Consider the following 21,275-nt stretch of genomic DNA (forward strand, 5'->3'; position numbering starts at 1 on the left):
GGTGGCCCAGTGACCCAGCCCAAAGTAGCCCTCTATGGGACCGACCCATGGGGGAGATGCCTCCCGGCCCCCGAACCCAGCCTGCCCCTGCCCGGGCTGCACTGCAGATCACCAACTTTTTTATATTTTTTTTGCTTCTTCAAGTTTTATTTTAACTTTTCTGTTTTTGTTTTGTGTTTACCCAGTGTGTGTGTGTGGGGGGCTGCCATGGTAGACACCATATGTAGTCTGTGCATAGGCGGCCACATCATTCATTCATAGAATATTGTACTACAGCTGAATAGATTATGCGACCACTGTGAGTAGTATGCCATGTGGCCATCTATAGAAGGACCGCATAGGCTCCCTGCACTTCATGTCTGTAAGATAGTAGCTAAATCCCCTTCCGACTTCACCATGACAAATAAGCAAATGAGTGCTCAAAAGTAGAACAAAATATTCATTAAATTCAGTTGAGAACATTGTTGGTTCTAAATATAAATGCAGTATTCTTTATCACCATCCAAAAAATAAAACTAGAAATTCAACACGAAAAACGTTAAAAATCGCTATAATATTAAAAAGGCTGCCATGTCAGCTGGTGTCTTAATGGAAGAGTAGTTTGTTAAGACTATATTTTCAGGGATTATTTCTATAGTTTATACATTTGGAAATGTGCTCTAAAGTGTACAGACTCACCAACCATGAGGAAGAGTTTTAATGATTTCTCTTGAGTGTGAAGTGAGCTTGTAGTGCTACTTTATGGTAGCTACTATCTGCTTTTGATGACTGTTTCTCTTTTCCTTTGTGGAAGAGTAGAGGAGTGAAATCACCAGTTGAGTGGTTGGGTTTCTGAATTGTCAACAACAGAGAATGTTATGAAAGAACTTAAGCCGAGATTTCAGTATAGCTGGATTTGCTTTGCTGTTGTTTTTGTAAAGTTCTGTCTTATGATATTAGAAATGGTTTTCTTAATAAGGACAAGCTACTTTGGTCATCTGGCCTGAGATTGGTGCAGCTGAGAGAACCTGGGTTATGTGCTTCTGTTGTAGTGAGCCAAAGATATCTAAAAATCATTGAGGAATGGGAAACCTTGTTGATAGAGTAAGACGAGGACCATGTTTTTTCCAATATTTCTTTTACAGCATATTTTTGTAATAGCCTGTCCATTAGACTGGGGCCATACTTGCTCTGCACTTACTTATTTATTCATCTCTTTGGTTTGTCACCTCAACTGTTGTTTTTAAATTTTACAGATTGGTGGGTGCAGATGACCCTATGAGCTCCTCACCACAATCTAGGGTAGAGGTGTGGCCTGAGGTTCCCCTTTTCAAGGGGGCGGCAAAAGTTCAGTTGCCCTGGGGAAACCTTCGACAAAACCCAGGGCTAAAGGGACACCACCGAGCTTTGCGGTGAAGGGGGGCCAAAAGACCCCTTTTGGTGTTGGAGATAAAGGGGACCTGCCACTTTTAAGGAGGGCTTGATGTTCCGCACCCTGTGCACTTTTTTGTGTTTTTACACATTTTTTGCGCTCAGTGACCCAAAAGCATGATCCCAGGCTTTCAATATATAAGAGGAAATAAAAAAAATAAAAAAAAAATGTAACTGGGGAAGCAATTTGTTGGTATTAGGTTATCAAAACATTTTATGTTGCATTGTTTGCGCGCCTCTGCTTGTTGGGAGTATGATGGCGTTACTTGTATGAGAGGTTAAAGGGCCCTTCTCACAAGCTTCCAGCCCATACATAGTTTTCTTTCCCATTATGAATGTTTTTAGTTCTTACTATTTTAATTCGGATCTGTATTTCATTGTAATTGTACCGGAATTTGTTTTTGGATAATTTCAAACAATTTGAGACCCACACCTGCCAAATATTGATTTACAATTTTTGATTGAATATGTATCTTTATTTTGTATAAAGGTACAGAAAACATACAATACATTACGTTCAAATGTATTACGTTGCAGCGAAGCTGTAAGCACAATACACCGTAAAACATAATCATTCATACTTTCTGGTACAATTCAAGACATTAGGAACAAGATATGACCAGGGATGCTGATGGGGGGTAGGGTACTAACTACCAGGGCCCAGGGGAGGGCTGGCAAATTTTAGCTCAGGGGACAAGACTCGATTCAGCAGCCAATTAGGAACCTTTTAAAGGAAAAAAATGCAGGTGGCCCAGTGACCCAGCCCAAAGTAGCCCTCTATGGGACCGACCCATGGGGGAGATGCCTCCCGGCCCCCGAACCCAGCCTGCCCCTGCCCGGGCTGCACTGCAGATCACCAACTTTTTTATATTTTTTTTGCTTCTTCAAGTTTTATTTTAACTTTTCTGTTTTTGTTTTGTGTTTACCCAGTGTGTGTGTGTGGGGGGCTGCCATGGTAGACACCATATGTAGTCTGTGCATAGGCGGCCACATCATTCATTCATAGAATATTGTACTACAGCTGAATAGATTATGCGACCACTGTGAGTAGTATGCCATGTGGCCATCTATAGAAGGACCGCATAGGCTCCCTGCACTTCATGTCTGTAAGATAGTAGCTAAATCCCCTTCTGACTTCACCATGACAAATAAGCAAATGAGTGCTCAAAAGTAGAACAAAATATTCATTAAATTCAGTTGAGAACATTGTTGGTTCTAAATATAAATGCAGTATTCTTTATCACCATCCAAAAAATAAAACTAGAAATTCAACACGAAAAACGTTAAAAATCGCTATAATATTAAAAAGGCTGCCATGTCAGCTGGTGTCTTAATGGAAGAGTAGTTTGTTAAGACTATATTTTCAGGGATTATTTCTATAGTTTATACATTTGGAAATGTGCTCTAAAGTGTACAGACTCACCAACCATGAGGAAGAGTTTTAATGATTTCTCTTGAGTGTGAAGTGAGCTTGTAGTGCTACTTTATGGTAGCTACTATCTGCTTTTGATGACTGTTTCTCTTTTCCTTTGTGGAAGAGTAGAGGAGTGAAATCACCAGTTGAGTGGTTGGGTTTCTGAATTGTCAACAACAGAGAATGTTATGAAAGAACTTAAGCCGAGATTTCAGTATAGCTGGATTTGCTTTGCTGTTGTTTTTGTAAAGTTCTGTCTTATGATATTAGAAATGGTTTTCTTAATAAGGACAAGCTACTTTGGTCATCTGGCCTGAGATTGGTGCAGCTGAGAGAACCTGGGTTATGTGCTTCTGTTGTAGTGAGCCAAAGATATCTAAAAATCATTGAGGAATGGGAAACCTTGTTGATAGAGTAAGACGAGGACCATGTTTTTTCCAATATTTCTTTTACAGCATATTTTTGTAATAGCCTGTCCATTAGACTGGGGCCATACTTGCTCTGCACTTACTTATTTATTCATCTCTTTGGTTTGTCACCTCAACTGTTGTTTTTAAATTTTACAGATTGGTGGGTGCAGATGACCCTATGAGCTCCTCACCACAATCTAGGGTAGAGGTGTGGCCTGAGGTTCCCCTTTTCAAGGGGGCGGCAAAAGTTCAGTTGCCCTGGGGAAACCTTCGACAAAACCCAGGGCTAAAGGGACACCACCGAGCTTTGCGGTGAAGGGGGGCCAAAAGACCCCTTTTGGTGTTGGAGATAAAGGGGACCTGCCACTTTTAAGTAGGGCTTGATGTTCCGCACCCTGTGCACTTTTTTGTGTTTTTACACATTTTTTGCGCTCAGTGACCCAAAAGCATGATCCCAGGCTTTCAATATATAAGAGGAAATAAAAAAAATAAAAAAAAAAAAATGTAACTGGGGAAGCAATTTGTTGGTATTAGGTTATCAAAACATTTTATGTTGCATTGTTTGCGCGCCTCTGCTTGTTGGGAGTATGATGGCGTTACTTGTATGAGAGGTTAAAGGGCCCTTCTCACAAGCTTCCAGCCCATACATAGTTTTCTTTCCCATTATGAATGTTTTTAGTTCTTACTATTTTAATTCGGATCTGTATTTCATTGTAATTGTACCGGAATTTGTTTTTGGATAATTTCAAACAATTTGAGACCCACACCTGCCAAATATTGATTTACAATTTTTGATTGAATATGTATCTTTATTTTGTATAAAGGTACAGAAAACATACAATACATTACGTTCAAATGTATTACGTTGCAGCGAAGCTGTAAGCACAATACACCGTAAAACATAATCATTCATACTTTCTGGTACAATTCAAGACATTAGGAACAAGATATGACCAGGGATGCTGATGGGGGTAGGGTACTAACTACCAGGGCCCAGGGGAGGGCTGGCAAATTTTAGCTCAGGGGACAAGACTCGATTCAGCAGCCAATTAGGAACCTTTTAAAGGAAAAAAATGCAGGTGGCCCAGTGACCCAGCCCAAAGTAGCCCTCTATGGGACCGACCCAAGGGGGAGATGCCTCCCGGCCCCCGAACCCAGCCTGCCCCTGCCCGGGCTGCACTGCAGATCACCAACTTTTTTATATTTTTTTTGCTTCTTCAAGTTTTATTTTAACTTTTCTGTTTTTGTTTTGTGTTTACCCAGTGTGTGTGTGTGGGGGGCTGCCATGGTAGACACCATATGTAGTCTGTGCATAGGCGGCCACATCATTCATTCATAGAATATTGTACTACAGCTGAATAGATTATGCGACCACTGTGAGTAGTATGCCATGTGGCCATCTATAGAAGGACCGCATAGGCTCCCTGCACTTCATGTCTGTAAGATAGTAGCTAAATCCCCTTCCGACTTCACCATGACAAATAAGCAAATGAGTGCTCAAAAGTAGAACAAAATATTCATTAAATTCAGTTGAGAACATTGTTGGTTCTAAATATAAATGCAGTATTCTTTATCACCATCCAAAAAATAAAACTAGAAATTCAACACGAAAAACGTTAAAAATCGCTATAATATTAAAAAGGCTGCCATGTCAGCTGGTGTCTTAATGGAAGAGTAGTTTGTTAAGACTATACTTTCAGGGATCATTTCTATAGTTTATACATTTGGAAATGTGCTCTAAAGTGTACAGACTCACCAACCATGAGGAAGAGTTTTAATGATTTCTCTTGAGTGTGAAGTGAGCTTGTAGTGCTGCTTTATGGTAGCTACTATCTGCTTTTGATGACTGTTTCTCTTTTCCTTTGTGGAGGAGTGAAATCACCAGCTGAGTGGTTGGGTTTCTGAATTGTCAACAACAGAGAATGTTATGAAAGAACTTAAGCCGAGATTTCAGTATAGCTGGATTTGCTTTGCTGTTGTTTTTGTAAAGTTCTGTCTTATGATATTAGAAATGGTTTTCTTAATAAGGACAAGCTACTTTGGTCATCTGGCCTGAGATTGGTGCAGCTGAGAGAACCTGGGTTATGTGCTTCTGTTGTAGTGAGCCAAAGATATCTAAAAATCATTGAGGAATGGGAAACCTTGTTGATAGAGTAAGACGAGGACCATGTTTTTTCCAATATTTCTTTTACAGCATATTTTTGTAATAGCCTGTCCATTAGACTGGGGCCATACTTGCTCTGCACTTACTTATTTATTCATCTCTTTGGTTTGTCACCTCAACTGTTGTTTTTAAATTTTACAGATTGGTGGGTGCAGATGACCCTATGAGCTCCTCACCACAATCTAGGGTAGAGGTGTGGCCTGAGGTTCCCCTTTTCAAGGGGGCGGCAAAAGTTCAGTTGCCCTGGGGAAACCTTCGACAAAACCCAGGGCTAAAGGGACACCACCGAGCTTTGCGGTGAAGGGGGGCCAAAAGACCCCTTTTGGTGTTGGAGATAAAGGGGACCTGCCACTTTTAAGGAGGGCTTGATGTTCCGCACCCTGTGCACTTTTTTGTGTTTTTACACATTTTTTGCGCTCAGTGACCCAAAAGCATGATCCCAGGCTTTCAATATATAAGAGGAAATAAAAAAAATAAAAAAAAATGTAACTGGGGAAGCAATTTGTTGGTATTAGGTTATCAAAACATTTTATGTTGCATTGTTTGCGCGCCTCTGCTTGTTGGGAGTATGATGGCGTTACTTGTATGAGAGGTTAAAGGGCCCTTCTCACAAGCTTCCAGCCCATACATAGTTTTCTTTCCCATTATGAATGTTTTTAGTTCTTACTATTTTAATTCGGATCTGTATTTCATTGTAATTGTACCGGAATTTGTTTTTGGATAATTTCAAACAATTTGAGACCCACACCTGCCAAATATTGATTTACAATTTTTGATTGAATATGTATCTTTATTTTGTATAAAGGTACAGAAAACATACAATACATTACGTTCAAATGTATTACGTTGCAGCGAAGCTGTAAGCACAATACACCGTAAAACATAATCATTCATACTTTCTGGTACAATTCAAGACATTAGGAACAAGATATGACCAGGGATGCTGATGGGGGGTAGGGTACTAACTACCAGGGCCCAGGGGAGGGCTGGCAAATTTTAGCTCAGGGGACAAGACTCGATTCAGCAGCCAATTAGGAACCTTTTAAAGGAAAAAAATGCAGGTGGCCCAGTGACCCAGCCCAAAGTAGCCCTCTATGGGACCGACCCAAGGGGGAGATGCCTCCCGGCCCCCGAACCCAGCCTGCCCCTGCCCGGGCTGCACTGCAGATCACCAACTTTTTTATATTTTTCTTGCTTCTTCAAGTTTTATTTTAACTTTTTTGTTTTTGTTTTGTGTTTACCCAGTGTGTGTGTGTGGGGGGCTGCCATGGTAGACACCATATGTAGTCTGTGCATAGGCGGCCACATCATTCATTCATAGAATATTGTACTACAGCTGAATAGATTATGCGACCACTGTGAGTAGTATGCCATGTGGCCATCTATGGAAGGACCGCATAGGCTCCCTGCACTTCATGTCTGTAAGATAGTAGCTAAATCCCCTTCCGACTTCACCATGACAAATAAGCAAATGAGTGCTCAAAAGTAGAACAAAATATTCATTAAATTCAGTTGAGAACATTGTTGGTTCTAAATATAAATGCAGTATTCTTTATCACCATCCAAAAAATAAAACTAGAAATTCAACACGAAAAACGTTAAAAATCGCTATAATATTAAAAAGGCTGCCATGTCAGCTGGTGTCTTAATGGAAGAGTAGTTTGTTAAGACTATACTTTCAGGGATCATTTCTATAGTTTATACATTTGGAAATGTGCTCTAAAGTGTACAGACTCACCAACCATGAGGAAGAGTTTTAATGATTTCTCTTGAGTGTGAAGTGAGCTTGTAGTGCTGCTTTATGGTAGCTACTATCTGCTTTTGATGACTGTTTCTCTTTTCCTTTGTGGAAGAGTAGAGGAGTGAAATCACCAGCTGAGTGGTTGAGTTTCTGAATTGTCAACAACAGAGAATGTTATGAAAGAACTTAAGCCGAGATTTCAGTATAGCTGGATTTGCTTTGCTGTTGTTTTTGTAAAGTTCTGTCTTATGATATTAGAAATGGTTTTCTTAATAAGGACAAGCTACTTTGGTCATCTGGCCTGAGATTGGTGCAGCTGAGAGAACCTGGGTTATGTGCTTCTGTTGTAGTGAGCCAAAGATATCTAAAAATCATTGAGGAATGGGAAACCTTGTTGATAGAGTAAGACGAGGACCATGTTTTTTCCAATATTTCTTTTACAGCATATTTTTGTAATAGCCTGTCCATTAGACTGGGGCCATACTTGCTCTGCACTTACTTATTTATTCATCTCTTTGGTTTGTCACCTCAACTGTTGTTTTTAAATTTTACAGATTGGTGGGTGCAGATGACCCTATGAGCTCCTCACCACAATCTAGGGTAGAGGTGTGGCCTGAGGTTCCCCTTTTCAAGGGGGCGGCAAAAGTTCAGTTGCCCTGGGGAAACCTTCGACAAAACCCAGGGCTAAAGGGACACCACCGAGCTTTGCGGTGAAGGGGGGCCAAAAGACCCCTTTTGGTGTTGGAGATAAAGGGGACCTGCCACTTTTAAGGAGGGCTTGATGTTCCGCACCCTGTGCACTTTTTTGTGTTTTTACACATTTTTTGCGCTCAGTGACCCAAAAGCATGATCCCAGGCTTTCAATATATAAGAGGAAATAAAAAAAATAAAAAAAAATGTAACTGGGGAAGCAATTTGTTGGTATTAGGTTATCAAAACATTTTATGTTGCATTGTTTGCGCGCCTCTGCTTGTTGGGAGTATGATGGCGTTACTTGTATGAGAGGTTAAAGGGCCCTTCTCACAAGCTTCCAGCCCATACATAGTTTTCTTTCCCATTATGAATGTTTTTAGTTCTTACTATTTTAATTCGGATCTGTATTTCATTGTAATTGTACCGGAATTTGTTTTTGGATAATTTCAAACAATTTGAGACCCACACCTGCCAAATATTGATTTACAATTTTTGATTGAATATGTATCTTTATTTTGTATAAAGGTACAGAAAACATACAATACATTACGTTCAAATGTATTACGTTGCAGCGAAGCTGTAAGCACAATACACCGTAAAACATAATCATTCATACTTTCTGGTACAATTCAAGACATTAGGAACAAGATATGACCAGGGATGCTGATGGGGGGTAGGGTACTAACTACCAGGGCCCAGGGGAGGGCTGGCAAATTTTAGCTCAGGGGACAAGACTCGATTCAGCAGCCAATTAGGAACCTTTTAAAGGAAAAAAATGCAGGTGGCCCAGTGACCCAGCCCAAAGTAGCCCTCTATGGGACCGACCCAAGGGGGAGATGCCTCCCGGCCCCCGAACCCAGCCTGCCCCTGCCCGGGCTGCACTGCAGATCACCAACTTTTTTATATTTTTTTTGCTTCTTCAAGTTTTATTTTAACTTTTCTGTTTTTGTTTTGTGTTTACCCAGTGTGTGTGTGTGGGGGGCTGCCATGGTAGACACCATATGTAGTCTGTGCATAGGCGGCCACATCATTCATTCATAGAATATTGTACTACAGCTGAATAGATTATGCGACCACTGTGAGTAGTATGCCATGTGGCCATCTATAGAAGGACCGCATAGGCTCCCTGCACTTCATGTCTGTAAGATAGTAGCTAAATCCCCTTCCGACTTCACCATGACAAATAAGCAAATGAGTGCTCAAAAGTAGAACAAAATATTCATTAAATTCAGTTGAGAACATTGTTGGTTCTAAATATAAATGCAGTATTCTTTATCACCATCCAAAAAATAAAACTAGAAATTCAACACGAAAAACGTTAAAAATCGCTATAATATTAAAAAGGCTGCCATGTCAGCTGGTGTCTTAATGGAAGAGTAGTTTGTTAAGACTATATTTTCAGGGATCATTTTTATAGTTTATACATTTGGAAATGTGCTCTAAAGTATACAGACTCACCAACCATGAGGAAGAGTTTTAATGATATCTCTTGAGTGTGAAGTGAGCTTGTAGTGCTGCTTTATGGTAGCTACTATCTGCTTTTGATGACTGTTTCTCTTTTCCTTTGTGGAAGAGTAGAGGAGTGAAATCACCAGCTGAGTGGTTGGGTTTCTGAATTGTCAACAACAGAGAATGTTATGAAAGAACATAAGCCGAGATTTCAGTATAGCTGGATTTGCTTTGCTGTTGTTTTTGTAAAGTTCTGTCTTATGATATTAGAAATGGTTTCCTTAATAAGGACAAGCTACTTTGGTCATCTGGCCTGAGATTGGTGCAGCTGAGAGAACCTGGGTTATGTGCTTCTGTTGTAGTGAGCCAAAGATATCTAAAAATCATTGAGGAATGGGAAACCTTGTTGATAGAGTAAGACGAGGACCATGTTTTTTCCAATATTTCTTTTACAGCATATTTTTGTAATAGCCTGTCCATTAGACTGGGGCCATACTTGCTCTGCACTTACTTATTTATTCATCTCTTTGGTTTGTCACCTCAACTGTTGTTTTTAAATTTTACAGATTGGTGGGTGCAGATGACCCTATGAGCTCCTCACCACAATCTAGGGTAGAGGTGTGGCCTGAGGTTCCCCTTTTCAAGGGGGCGGCAAAAGTTCAGTTGCCCTGGGGAAACCTTCGACAAAACCCAGGGCTAAAGGGACACCACCGAGCTTTGCGGTGAAGGGGGGCCAAAAGACCCCTTTTGGTGTTGGAGATAAAGGGGACCTGCCACTTTTAAGGAGGGCTTGATGTTCCGCACCCTGTGCACTTTTTTGTGTTTTTACACATTTTTTGCGCTCAGTGACCCAAAAGCATGATCCCAGGCTTTCAATATATAAGAGGAAATAAAAAAAAAAAAAAAAAAAAAAAAAATGTAACTGGGGAAGCAATTTGTTGGTATTAGGTTATCAAAACATTTTATGTTGCATTGTTTGTGCGCCTCTGCTTGTTGGGAGTATGATGGCGTTACTTGTATGAGAGGTTAAAGGGCCCTTCTCACAAGCTTCCAGCCCATACATAGTTTTCTTTCCCATTATGAATGTTTTTAGTTCTTACTATTTTAATTCGGATCTGTATTTCATTGTAATTGTACCGGAATTTGTTTTTGGATAATTTCAAACAATTTGAGACCCACACCTGCCAAATATTGATTTACAATTTTTGATTGAATATGTATCTTTATTTTGTATAAAGGTACAGAAAACATACAATACATTACGTTCAAATGTATTACGTTGCAGCGAAGCTGTAAGCACAATACACCGTAAAACATAATCATTCATACTTTCTGGTACAATTCAAGACATTAGGAACAAGATATGACCAGGGATGCTGATGGGGGGTAGGGTACTAACTACCAGGACCCTGGCATGCCAGGGGGCCCGGGCCCATTGGAGGGCTGGCAAATTTTAGCTGAGGGGACAAGACTCGATTCAGCAGCCAATTAGGAACCTTTTAAAGGAAAAAAATGCAGGTGGCCCAGTGACCCAGCCCAAAGTAGCCCTCTATGGGACCGACCCAAGGGGGAGATGCCTCCCGGCCCCCGAACCCAGCCTGCCCCTGCCCGGGCTGCACTGCAGATCACCAACTTTTTTATATTTTTCTTGCTTCTTCAAGTTTTTATTTAACTTTTTTGTTTTTGTTTTGTGTTTACCCAGTGTGTGTGTGGGGGGGGGCTGCCATGGTAGACACCATATGTAGTTGTGCATAGGCGGCCACATCATTCATTCATAGAATATTGTACTACAGCTGAATAGATTATGCGACCACTGTGAGTAGTATGCCATGTGGCCATCTATGGAAGGACCGCATAGGCTCCCTGCACTTCATGTCTGTAAGATAGTAGCTAAATCCCCTTCCGACTTCACCATGACAAATAAGCAAATGAGTGCTCAAAAGTAGAACAAAATATTCATTAAATTCAGTTGAGAACATTGTTGGTTCTAAATATAAATGCAGTATTCTTTATCACCATCCAAAAAATAAAACTAGAAATTCAACACGAAAAACGTTAAAAATCGCTATAATATTAAAAAGGCTGCCATGTCAGCTGGTGTCTTAATGGAAGAGTAGTTTGTTAAGACTATACTTTCAGGGATCATTTTTATAGTTTATACATTTGGAAATGTGCTCTAAAGTGTACAGACTCACCAACCATGAGGAAGAGTTTTAATGATTTCTCTTGAGTGTGAAGTGAGCTTGTAGTGCTGCTTTATGGTAGCTACTATCTGCTTTTGATGACTGTTTCTCTTTTCCTTTGTGGAAGAGTAGAGGAGTGAAATCACCAGCTGAGTGGTTGGGTTTCTGAATTGTCAACAACAGAGAATGTTATGAAAGAACTTAAGCCGAGATTTCAGTATAGCTGGATTTGCTTTGCTGTTGTTTTTGTAAAGTTCTGTCTTATGATATTAGAAATGGTTTTCTTAATAAGGACAAGCTACTTTGGTCATCTGGCCTGAGATTGGTGCAGCTGAGAGAACCTGGGTTATGTGCTTCTGTTGTAGTGAGCCAAAGATATCTAAAAATCATTGAGGAATGGGAAACCTTGTTGATAGAGTAAGACGAGGACCATGTTTTTTCCAATATTTCTTTTACAGCATATTTTTGTAATAGCCTGTCCATTAGACTGGGGCCATACTTGCTCTGCACTTACTTATTTATTCATCTCTTTGGTTTGTCACCTCAACTGTTGTTTTTAAATTTTACAGATTGGTGGGTGCAGATGACCCTATGAGCTCCTCACCACAATCTAGGGTAGAGGTGTGGCCTGAGGTTCCCCTTTTCAAGGGGGCGGCAAAAGTTCAGTTGCCCTGGGGAAACCTTCGACAAAACCCAGGGCTAAAGGGACACCACCGAGCTTTGCGGTGAAGGGGGGCCAAAAGACCCCTTTTGGTGTTGGAGATAAAGGGGACCTTCCACTTTTAAGGAGGGCTTGATGTTCCGCACCCTGTGCACTTTTTTGTGTTTTTACACATTTTTTGCGCTCAGTGACCCAAAAGCATGATCCCAGGCTTTCAATATATAAGAGGAAATAAAAAAATAAATAAAAAAAAATGTAACTGGGGAAGCAATTTGTTGGTATTAGGTTATCAAAACATTTTATGTTGCATTGTTTGCGCGCCTCTGCTTGTTGGGAGTATGATGGCGTTACTTGTATGAGAGGTTAAAGGGCCCTTCTCACAAGCTTCCAGCCCATACATAGTTTTCTTTCCCATTATGAATGTTTTTAGTTCTTACTATTTTAATTCGGATCTGTATTTCATTGTAATTGTACCGGAATTTGTTTTTGGATAATTTCAAACAATTTGAGACCCACACCTGCCAAATATTGATTTACAATTTTTGATTGAATATGTATCTTTATTTTGTATAAAGGTACAGAAAACATACAATACATTACGTTCAAATGTATTACGTTGCAGCGAAGCTGTAAGCACAATACACCGTAAAACATAATCATTCATACTTTCTGGTACAATTCAAGACATTAGGAACAAGATATGACCAGGGATGCTGATGGGGGGTAGGGTACTAACTACCAGGGCCCAGGGGAGGGCTGGCAAATTTTAGCTCAGGGGACAAGACTCGATTCAGCAGCCAATTAGGAACCTTTTAAAGGAAAAAAATGCAGGTGGCCCAGTGACCCAAGGGGGAGATGCCTCCCGGCCCCCGAACCCAGCCTGCCCCTGCCCGGGCTGCACTGCAGATCACCAACTTTTTTATATTTTTTTTGCTTCTTCAAGTTTTATTTTAACTTTTCTGTTTTTGTTTTGTGTTTACCCAGTGTGTGTGTGTGGGGGGCTGCCATGGTAGACACCATATGTAGTCTGTGCATAGGCGGCCACATCATTCATTCATAGAATATTGTACTACAGCTGAATAGATTATGCGACCACTGTGAGTAGTATGCCATGTGGCCATCTATGGAAGGACCGCATAGGCTCCCTGCACTTCATGTCTGTAAGATAGTAGCTAAATCCCCTTCCGACTTCACCATGACAAATAAGCAAATGAGTGCTCAAAAGTAGAACAAAATATTCATTAAATTCAGTTGAGAACATTGTTGGTTCTAAATATAAATGCAGTATTCTTTATCACCATCCAAAAAATAAAACTAGAAATTCAACACGAAAAACGTTAAAAATCGCTATAATATTAAAAAGGCTGCCATGTCAGCTGGTGTCTTAATGGAAGAGTAGTTTGTTAAGACTATACTTTCAGGGATCATTTCTATAGTTTATACATTTGGAAATGTGCTCTAAAGTGTACAGACTCACCAACCATGAGGAAGAGTTTAAATGATTTCTCTTGAGTGTGAAGTGAGCTTGTAGTGCTGCTTTATGGTAGCTACTATCTGCTTTTGATGACTGTTTCTCTTTTCCTTTGTGGAAGAGTAGAGGAGTGAAATCACCAGCTGAGTGGTTGGGTTTCTGAATTGTCAACAACAGAGAATGTTATGAAAGAACTTAAGCCGAGATTTCAGTATAGCTGGATTTGCTTTGCTGTTGTTTTTGTAAAGTTCTGTCTTATGATATTAGAAATGGTTTTCTTAATAAGGACAAGCTACTTTGGTCATCTGGCCTGAGATTGGTGCAGCTGAGAGAACCTGGGTTATGTGCTTCTGTTGTAGTGAGCCAAAGATATCTAAAAATCATTGAGGAATGGGAAACCTTGTTGATAGAGTAAGACGAGGACCATGTTTTTTCCAATATTTCTTTTACAGCATATTTTTGTAATAGCCTGTCCATTAGACTGGGGCCATACTTGCTCTGCACTTACTTATTTATTCATCTCTTTGGTTTGTCACCTCAACTGTTGTTTTTAAATTTTACAGATTGGTGGGTGCAGATGACCCTATGAGCTCCTCACCACAATCTAGGGTAGAGGTGTGGCCTGAGGTTCCCCTTTTCAAGGGGGCGGCAAAAGTTCAGTTGCCCTGGGGAAACCTTCGACAAAACCCAGGGCTAAAGGGACACCACCGAGCTTTGCGGTGAAGGGGGGCCAAAAGACCCCTTTTGGTGTTGGAGATAAAGGGGACCTGCCACTTTTAAGGAGGGCTTGATGTTCCGCACCCTGTGCACTTTTTTGTGTTTTTACACATTTTTTGCGCTCAGTGACCCAAAAGCATGATCCCAGGCTTTCAATATATAAGAGGAAATAAAAAAAATAAAAAAAAATGTAACTGGGGAAGCAATTTGTTGGTATTAGGTTATCAAAACATTTTATGTTGCATTGTTTGCGTGCCTCTGCTTGTTGGGAGTATGATGGCGTTACTTGTATGAGAGGTTAAAGGGCCCTTCTCACAAGCTTCCAGCCCATACATAGTTTTCTTTCCCATTATGAATGTTTTTAGTTCTTACTATTTTAATTCGGATCTGTATTTCATTGTAATTGTACCGGAATTTGTTTTTGGATAATTTCAAACAATTTGAGACCCACACCTGCCAAATATTGATTTACAATTTTTGATTGAATATGTATCTTTATTTTGTATAAAGGTACAGAAAACATACAATACATTACGTTCAAATGTATTACGTTGCAGCGAAGCTGTAAGCACAATACACCGTAAAACATAATCATTCATACTTTCTGGTACAATTCAAGACATTAGGAACAAGATATGACCAGGGATGCTGATGGGGGGTAGGGTACTAACTACCAGGGCCCAGGGGAGGGCTGGCAAATTTTAGCTCAGGGGACAAGACTCGATTCAGCAGCCAATTAGGAAGCTTTTTAAAAGGAAAAAAATGCAGGTGGCCCAGTGACCCAGCCCAAAGTAGCCCTCTATGGGACCGACCCAAGGGGGAGATGCCTCCCGGCCCCCGAACCCAGCCTGCCCCTGCCCGGGCTGCACTGCAGATCACCAACTTTTTTATATTTTTTTTGCTTCTTCAAGTTTTATTTTAACTTTTCTGTTTTTGTTTTGTGTTTACCCAGTGTGTGTGTGTGGGGGGCTGCCATGGTAGACACCATATGTAGTCTGTGCATAGGCGGCCACATCATTCATTCATAGAATATTGTACTACAGCTGAATAGATTATGCGACCACTGTGAGTAGTATGCCATGTGGCCATCTATAGAAGGACCGCATAGGCTCCCTGCACTTCATGTCTGTAAGATAGTAGCTAAATCCCCTTCCGACTTCACCATGACAAATAAGCAAATGAGTGCTCAAAAGTAGAACAAAATATTCATTAAATTCAGTTGAGAACATTGTTGGTTCTAAATATAAATGCAGTATTCTTTATCACCATCCAAAAAATAAAACTAGAAATTCAACACGAAAAACATTAAAAATCGCTATAATATTAAAAAGGCTGCCATGTCAGCTGGTGTCTTAATGGAAGAGTAGTTTGTTAAGACTATACTTTCAGGGATCATTTCTATAGTTTATACATTTGGAAATGTGCTCTAAAGTGTACAGACTCACCAACCATGAGGAAGAGTTTTAATGATTTCTCTTGAGTGTGAAGTGAGCTTGTAGTGCTGCTTTATGGTAGCTACTATCTGCTTTTGATGACTGTTTCTCTTTTCCTTTGTGGAAGAGTAGAGGAGTGAAATCACCAGCTGAGTGGTTGGGTTTCTGAATTGTCAACAACAGAGAATGTTATGAAAGAACTTAAGCCGAGATTTCAGTATAGCTGGATTTGCTTTGCTGTTGTTTTTGTAAAGTTCTGTCTTATGATATTAGAAATGGTTTTCTTAATAAGGACAAGCTACTTTGGTCATCTGGCCTGAGATTGGTGCAGCTGAGAGAACCTGGGTTATGTGCTTCTGTTGTAGTGAGCCAAAGATATCTAAAAATCATTGAGGAATGGGAAACCTTGTTGATAGAATAAGACGAGGACCATGTTTTTTCCAATATTTCTTTTACAGCATATTTTTGTAATAGCCTGTCCATTAGACTGGGGCCATACTTGCTCTGCACTTACTTATTTATTCATCTCTTTGGTTTGTCACCTCAACTGTTGTTTTTAAATTTTACAGATTGGTGGGTGCAGATGACCCTATGAGCTCCTCACCACAATCTAGGGTAGAGGTGTGGCCTGAGGTTCCCCTTTTCAAGGGGGCGGCAAAAGTTCAGTTGCCCTGGGGAAACCTTCGACAAAACCCAGGGCTAAAGGGACACCACCGAGCTTTGCGGTGAAGGGGGGCCAAAAGACCCCTTTTGGTGTTGGAGATAAAGGGGACCTGCCACTTTTAAGGAGGGCTTGATGTTCCGCACCCTGTGCACTTTTTTGTGTTTTTACACATTTTTTGCGCTCAGTGACCCAAAAGCATGATCCCAGGCTTTCAATATATAAGAGGAAATAAAAAAAATAAAAAAAAATGTAACTGGGGAAGCAATTTGTTGGTATTAGGTTATCAAAACATTTTATGTTGCATTGTTTGCGCGCCTCTGCTTGTTGGGAGTATGATGGCGTTACTTGTATGAGAGGTTAAAGGGCCCTTCTCACAAGCTTCCAGCCCATACATAGTTTTCTTTCCCATTATGAATGTTTTTAGTTCTTACTATTTTAATTCGGATCTGTATTTCATTGTAATTGTACCGGAATTTGTTTTTGGATAATTTCAAACAATTTGAGACCCACACCTGCCAAATATTGATTTACAATTTTTGATTGAATATGTATCTTTATTTTGTATAAAGGTACAGAAAACATACAATACATTACGTTCAAATGTATTACGTTGCAGCGAAGCTGTAAGCACAATACACCGTAAAACATAATCATTCATACTTTCTGGTACAATTCAAGACATTAGGAACAAGATATGATCAGGGATGCTGATGGGGGGTAGGGTACTAACTACCAGGGCCCAGGGGAGGGCTGGCAAATTTTAGCTCAGGGGACAAGACTCGATTCAGCAGCCAATTAGGAACCTTTTAAAGGAAAAAAATGCAGGTGTCGCAGTGACCCAGCCCAAAGTAGCCCTCTATGGGACCGACCCAAGGGGGAGATGCCTCCCGGCCCCCGAACCCAGCCTGCCCCTGCCCGGGCTGCACTGCAGATCACCAACTTTTTTATATTTTTTTTGCTTCTTCAAGTTTTATTTTAACTTTTCTGTTTTTGTTTTGTGTTTACCCAGTGTGTGTGTGTGTGGGGGGCTGCCATGGTAGACACCATATGTAGTCTGTGCATAGGCGGCCACATCATTCATTCATAGAATATTGTACTACAGCTGAATAGATTATGCGACCACTGTGAGTAGTATGCCATGTGGCCATCTATGGAAGGACCGCATAGGCTCCCTGCACTTCATGTCTGTAAGATAGTAGCTAAATCCCCTTCCGACTTCACCATGACAAATAAGCAAATGAGTGCTCAAAAGTAGAACAAAATATTCATTAAATTCAGTTGAGAACATTGTTGGTTCTAAATATAAATGCAGTATTCTTTATCACCATCCAAAAAATAAAACTAGAAATTCAACACGGAAAACGTTAAAAATCGCTATAATATTAAAAAGGCTGCCATGTCAGCTGGTGTCTTAATGGAAGAGTAGTTTGTTAAGACTATACTTTCAGGGATCATTTCTATAGTTTATACATTTTGAAATGTGCTCTAAAGTGTACAGACTCACCAACCATGAGGAAGAGTTTTAATGATTTCTCTTGAGTGTGAAGTGAGCTTGTAGTGCTGCTTTATGGTAGCTACTATCTGCTTTTGATGACTGTTTCTCTTTTCTTTTGTGGAAGAGTAGAGGAGTGAAATCACCAGCTGAGTGGTTGGGTTTCTGAATTGTCAACAACAGAGAATGTTATGAAAGAACTTAAGCCGAGATTTCAGTATAGCTGGATTTGCTTTGCTGTTGTTTTTGTAAAGTTCTGTTTTATGATATTAGAAATGGTTTTCTTAATAAGGACAAGCTACTTTGGTCATCTGGCCTGAGATTGGTGCAGCTGAGAGAACCTGGGTTATGTGCTTCTGTTGTAGTGAGCCAAAGATATCTAAAAATCATTGAGGAATGGGAAACCTTGTTGATAGAGTAAGACGAGGACCATGTTTTTTCCAATATTTCTTTTACAGCATATTTTTGTAATAGCCTGTCCATTAGACTGGGGCCATACTTGCTCTGCACTTACTTATTTATTCATCTCTTTGGTTTGTCACCTCAACTGTTGTTTTTAAATTTTACAGATTGGTGGGTGCAGATGACCCTATGAGCTCCTCACCACAATCTAGGGTAGAGGTGTGGCCTGAGGTTCCCCTTTTCAAGGGGGCGGCAAAAGTTCAGTTGCCCTGGGGAAACCTTCGACAAAACCCAGGGCTAAAGGGACACCACCGAGCTTTGCGGTGAAGGGGGGCCAAAAGACCCCTTTTGGTGTTGGAGATAAAGGGGACCTGCCACTTTTAAGGAGGGCTTGATGTTCCGCACCCTGTGCACTTTTTTTGTGTTTTTACACATTTTTTGCGCTCAGTGACCCAAAAGCATGATCCCAGGCTTTCAATATATAAGAGGAAATAAAAAAAATAAAAAAAAATGTAACTGGGGAAGCAATTTGTTGGTATTAGGTTATCAAAACATTTTATGTTGCATTGTTTGCGCGCCTCTGCTTGTTGGGAGTATGATGGCGTTACTTGTATGAGAGGTTAAAGGGCCCTTCTCACAAGCTTCCAGCCCATACATAGTTTTCTTTCCCATTATGAATGTTTTTAGTTCTTACTATTTTAATTCGGATCTGTATTTCATTGTAATTGTACCGGAATTTGTTTTTGGATAATTTCAAACAATTTGAGACCCACACCTGCCAAATATTGATTTACAATTTTTGATTGAATATGTATCTTTATTTTGTATAAAGGTACAGAAAACATACAATACATTACGTTCAAATGTATTACGTTGCAGCGAAGCTGTAAGCACAATACACCGTAAAACATAATCATTCATACTTTCTGGTACAATTCAAGACATTAGGAACAAGATATGACCAGGGATGCTGATGGGGGGTAGGGTACTAACTACCAGGGCCCAGGGGAGGGCTGGCAAATTTTAGCTCAGGGGACAAGACTCGATTCAGCAGCCAATTAGGAACCTTTTAAAGGAAAAAAATGCAGGTGGCCCAGTGACCCAGCCCAAAGTAGCCCTCTATGGGACCGACCCAAGGGGGAGATGCCTCCCGGCCCCCGAACCCAGCCTGCCCCTGCCCGGGCTGCACTGCAGATCACCAACTTTTTTATATTTTTTTTGCTTCTTCAAGTTTTATTTTAACTTTTCTTTTTTTGTTTTGTGTTTACCCAGTGTGTGTGTGTGGGGGGCTGCCATGGTAGACACCATATATAGTCTGTGCATAGGCGGCCACATCATTCATTCATAGAATATTGTACTACAGCTGAATAGATTATGCGACAACTGTGAGTAGTATGCCATGTGGCCATCTATAGAAGGACCGCATAGGCTCCCTGCACTTCATGTCTGTAAGATAGTAGCTAAATCCCCTTCCGACTTCACCATGACAAATAAGCAAATGAGTGCTCAAAAGTAGAACAAAATATTCATTAAATTCAGTTGAGAACATTGTTGGTTCTAAATATAAATGCAGTATTCTTTATCACCATCCAAAAAATAAAACTAGAAATTCAACACGAAAAACATTAAAAATCGCTATAATATTAAAAAGGCTGCCATGTCAGCTGGTGTCTTAATGGAAGAGTAGTTTGTTAAGACTATACTTTCAGGGATCATTTCTATAGTTTATACATTTCGAAATGTGCTCTAAAGTGTACAGACTCACCAACCATGAGGAAGAGTTTTAATGATTTCTCTTGAGTGTGAAGTGAGCTTGTAGTGCTGCTTTATGGTAGCTACTATCTGCTTTTGATGACTGTTTCTCTTTTCTTTTGTGGAAGAGTAGAGGAGTGAAATCACCAGCTGAGTGGTTGGGTTTCTGAATTGTCAACAACAGAGAATGTTATGAAAGAACTTAAGCCGAGATTTCAGTATAGCTGGATTTGCTTTGCTGTTGTATTTGTAAAGTTCTGTTTTATGATATTAGAAATGGTTTTCTTAATAAGGACAAGCTACTTTGGTCATCTGGCCTGAGATTGGTGCAGCTGAGAGAACCTGGGTTATGTGCTTCTGTTGTAGTGAGCCAAAGATATCTAAAAATCATTGAGGAATGGGAAACCTTGTTGATAGAGTAAGACGAGGACCATGTTTTTTCCAATATTTCTTTTACAGCATATTTTTGTAATAGCCTGTCCATTAGACTGGGGCCATACTTGCTCTGCACTTACTTATTTATTCATCTCTTTGGTTTGTCACCTCAACTGTTGTTTTTAAATTTTACAGATTGGTGGGTGCAGATGACCCTATGAGCTCCTCACCACAATCTAGGGTAGAGGTGTGGCCTGAGGTTCCCCTTTTCAAGGGGGCGGCAAAAGTTCAGTTGCCCTGGGGAAACCTTCGACAAAACCCAGGGCTAAAGGGACACCACGAGCTTTGCGGTGAAGGGGGGCCAAAAGACCCCTTTTGGTGTTGGAGATAAAGGGGACCTGCCACTTTTAAGGAGGGCTTGATGTTCCGCACCCTGTGCACTTTTTTGTGTTTTTACACATTTTTTGCGCTCAGTGACCCAAAAGCATGATCCCAGGCTTTCAATATATAAGAGGAAATAAAAAAAATAAAAAAAAATGTAACTGGGGAAGCAATTTGTTGGTATTAGGTTATCAAAACATTTTATGTTGCATTGTTTGCGCGCCTCTGCTTGTTGGGAGTATGATGGCGTTACTTGTATGAGAGGTTAAAGGGCCCTTCTCACAAGCTTCCAGCCCATACATAGTTTTCTTTCCCATTATGAATGTTTTTAGTTCTTACTATTTTAATTCGGATCTGTATTTCATTGTAATTGTACCGGAATTTGTTTTTGGATAATTTCAAACAATTTGAGACCCACACCTGCCAAATATTGATTTACAATTTTTGATTGAATATGTATCTT

The 21,275-nt window shown here is 40.3% G+C and overlaps 10 non-coding genes across 10 annotated transcripts; all 10 read left to right on the forward strand.

Annotated features, from left to right (window-relative positions):
* The first annotated feature begins 606 nt into the window (after nt 1-606).
* Nucleotides 607-824, forward strand: LOC142142230 (small nucleolar RNA U3). The gene has a single exon (XR_012689155.1). It is a non-coding gene; the product is annotated as a small nucleolar RNA U3 (small nucleolar RNA).
* A 1,937-nt stretch (nt 825-2,761) lies between these two features.
* LOC142142231 (small nucleolar RNA U3) lies at nt 2,762-2,979 on the forward strand. The gene has a single exon (XR_012689156.1). It is a non-coding gene; the product is annotated as a small nucleolar RNA U3 (small nucleolar RNA).
* A 1,939-nt stretch (nt 2,980-4,918) lies between these two features.
* On the forward strand, nt 4,919-5,128 carry LOC142142224 (small nucleolar RNA U3). Its single transcript, XR_012689149.1, has one exon. It is a non-coding gene; the product is annotated as a small nucleolar RNA U3 (small nucleolar RNA).
* A 1,936-nt stretch (nt 5,129-7,064) lies between these two features.
* On the forward strand, nt 7,065-7,282 carry LOC142142120 (small nucleolar RNA U3). Its single transcript, XR_012689057.1, has one exon. It is a non-coding gene; the product is annotated as a small nucleolar RNA U3 (small nucleolar RNA).
* A 1,936-nt stretch (nt 7,283-9,218) lies between these two features.
* Nucleotides 9,219-9,436, forward strand: LOC142142232 (small nucleolar RNA U3). The gene has a single exon (XR_012689157.1). It is a non-coding gene; the product is annotated as a small nucleolar RNA U3 (small nucleolar RNA).
* A 1,968-nt stretch (nt 9,437-11,404) lies between these two features.
* LOC142142184 (small nucleolar RNA U3) lies at nt 11,405-11,622 on the forward strand. Its single transcript, XR_012689113.1, has one exon. It is a non-coding gene; the product is annotated as a small nucleolar RNA U3 (small nucleolar RNA).
* Nucleotides 11,623-13,530: 1,908 nt separating this feature from the next.
* Nucleotides 13,531-13,748, forward strand: LOC142142092 (small nucleolar RNA U3). Its single transcript, XR_012689032.1, has one exon. It is a non-coding gene; the product is annotated as a small nucleolar RNA U3 (small nucleolar RNA).
* Nucleotides 13,749-15,686: 1,938 nt separating this feature from the next.
* Nucleotides 15,687-15,904, forward strand: LOC142142121 (small nucleolar RNA U3). Its single transcript, XR_012689058.1, has one exon. It is a non-coding gene; the product is annotated as a small nucleolar RNA U3 (small nucleolar RNA).
* A 1,938-nt stretch (nt 15,905-17,842) lies between these two features.
* On the forward strand, nt 17,843-18,060 carry LOC142142147 (small nucleolar RNA U3). Its single transcript, XR_012689079.1, has one exon. It is a non-coding gene; the product is annotated as a small nucleolar RNA U3 (small nucleolar RNA).
* A 1,937-nt stretch (nt 18,061-19,997) lies between these two features.
* On the forward strand, nt 19,998-20,215 carry LOC142142153 (small nucleolar RNA U3). Its single transcript, XR_012689085.1, has one exon. It is a non-coding gene; the product is annotated as a small nucleolar RNA U3 (small nucleolar RNA).
* The last annotated feature ends 1,060 nt before the right edge of the window (nt 20,216-21,275 follow it).

Source organism: Mixophyes fleayi, chromosome 2, assembly GCF_038048845.1.
Source record: "Mixophyes fleayi isolate aMixFle1 chromosome 2, aMixFle1.hap1, whole genome shotgun sequence".
Classification (NCBI taxonomy): Eukaryota; Metazoa; Chordata; class Amphibia; order Anura; family Limnodynastidae; genus Mixophyes; species Mixophyes fleayi.